We start from the raw sequence: 2,389 nt of genomic DNA, 5'->3' as shown, positions 1-2,389 counted from the left end.
CATAACATGTATATATATATATATATATATATATATATGGCGAGTTTCTTTCGGTTTCCGTCAACTAAATCCACTCACAAGGCTTTGGTCGGCCGGAGGCTATAGAAGAAGACATTCGCCCAAGGTACTACGCAGTGGGACTGAACCCAAGACCATGTGGTTGATAAGCAAACTACTTTCCACAGAGCCACTCCTGTGCCTATAAAAATATGGAACGCTTCACCGTTTTGCGTGTCATCCTTGCGCAGGGGCCATGCTAATCCTCTCTGTATCCTTCCAATTTTAGAATATGTACCGCCGTAGCTAGAACCGCTGTTTAAAGTTATGTTCGAATCCATGACAATTTCACTTCTATTTTATTTTATTATTTTATTTTTATGATACGGAATACCATCAAATGTGTCTTTACTACTAAGAGGATATGTGACTTGAGAGAGATTTGGCTGCTATAGCTCTCATTGTATTGCAAGTGTACAATAAATATGAATTAACTTGGCGCAGGAATGGCTGTATGGTAAGAAATTTTCTTTCCAACTACATGGTTCCGGTTTCAGTCCCACTGCGTAGCACCTTGTGAAAGTGTCTTCTGCTATAGCCTCGGGCCGATGAATGGACGGATAGATAGGTAGCTAACTTACTATACCACATACATTTACATAGGTAAAGTGACATCAATAAAGAGAACAGAAGTTAGACGAATAGTACAGAGTAGTAAAGGCAGAGAGGGATCAGAGCAAAACATTTCCGAGAAGGAGGCATATCTGCGGTAGCAAAATAAATGACAGATGAAAGGAAATACGTTAACATTTTACTGGAGATTGTTATATATTGTTGATATACAAGCAGCGGGCTGACAGAAACGTTAGCACGCCGGGCGAAATGCTTAGCGTTATTTCGTCTGTCTTTACGTTCTGAGTTCAAATTCCACCGAGGTCGACTGTGCCTTTCTTCCTTTCGGAGTCGATAAATTAAGTACCAGTTGCGTACTGGGGTCGATCTAATCGACAGGCCTCCTCCCCAAAAATTTCGGGCCGTGTGCCTAGTGTAGACAAGGCTATAGAAGGGGGCAAGCTGGCAGAAACGTTAGCACGCCGGGCGAAATACTTAGTGGTATTTCGTCTGCCGCTACATTCTGTGTTCAAATTCCGCCGAGGTCGACTTTGCCTTTCATCCTTTCGGGATCGATTAAATAAGTACCAGTTATGCATTGGGGTCGATATAATCGACTTAATCCTTTTGTCTGTCCTTGTTTGTCCCCTCTGTGTGTAGCCCCTTGTGGGCAATAAAGAAATAAGAAACGTTTTTACGCCGGGCGAAATGTTTTGTGGTATTTCGTCTGTGTTTATGTTCTGAGCTCAAATTCCACCGCGGTCGACTTTGCCTTTCATCCTTTCGGAGTCGATAAATTAAGCACCAGTTGCATACTGGGATTGATCTAATCGATTGGACCCCTACCCAAACATTTCGTGCCTTGTGCCTAGGGTAGAAAAATATATTGTTGATATAATATTTGGCTAATAAAGCTAAATTAAGGACTTTGCTTGAACTAAACCAGCGACAGTGGAAGATGATTTAATATTTGCTCAATGAGGCTAGATTAAAAGCAGTCGTAAGATTAATCCTTTATCAATGGAAGGAATAAACGTGTTTCTATGTGAAAAGAGTAATATTGGAATAAGTAGTATTTTGAAAGGTATAATCCAAAATAATGTATTATTGTGCTGCAGTTTATTTGCCTTAACATGGGAACACTAATATTACAAGGTAAGCACGAATCTCTATTATTCTAATAAGAAAATTCAGCAATATATCAAAGCTACAAGCACAGGATTATATAAAAGCACACACATATATACGCACACATAAATACACTCATGTACTCACACATAAACACACTCATATACGCGCAGATACACATACAACACACACACACATTACATATACATAGTTATCTATCTATCTATCTATCTATCTATCTATCTATTTATCTGTGTGTGTCTGTCTATATATGTGTGTGCGTGTGTGTGTATATATATATATATATATATATATATATATAGAGAGAGAGAGAGAGAGAGAGAGACAGACAAACAGATAGATAGATAGATAGATAGATAGATAGATAGATAGATAGATAGATAGATAGATATTATATATCCACGCATAGAGTAAATACATCTATATATAAACACATAAACAAATAGAAAAACATGTCCACACGCACATATATATGTGCGCGCTCGCATGTGTGTATGCATGTGTAGAAATATTTATGTTTATGATTTTTGTTTTTATATACATAAATATATTTATATGTGAATACATATATCTATATGATGGATATTATTATGTGTATACAGACACACATTCATGTGTCTATATATATATA

General features: G+C 37.4%; 1 non-coding gene across 1 annotated transcript; it reads right to left on the bottom strand.

Annotated features, from left to right (window-relative positions):
- Positions 1–203: 203 nt before the first annotated feature.
- On the bottom strand, positions 204–310 carry LOC128249560 (U6 spliceosomal RNA). Its single transcript, XR_008265673.1, has one exon. It is a non-coding gene; the product is annotated as a U6 spliceosomal RNA (small nuclear RNA).
- Positions 311–2,389: the final 2,079 nt, after the last annotated feature.

The sequence above is a fragment of the Octopus bimaculoides genome, chromosome 15 (assembly GCF_001194135.2).
Source record: "Octopus bimaculoides isolate UCB-OBI-ISO-001 chromosome 15, ASM119413v2, whole genome shotgun sequence".
Lineage (NCBI taxonomy): Eukaryota > Metazoa > Mollusca > Cephalopoda > Octopoda > Octopodidae > Octopus > Octopus bimaculoides.
This window is presented reverse-complemented; position numbering and strand designations above follow the sequence as displayed.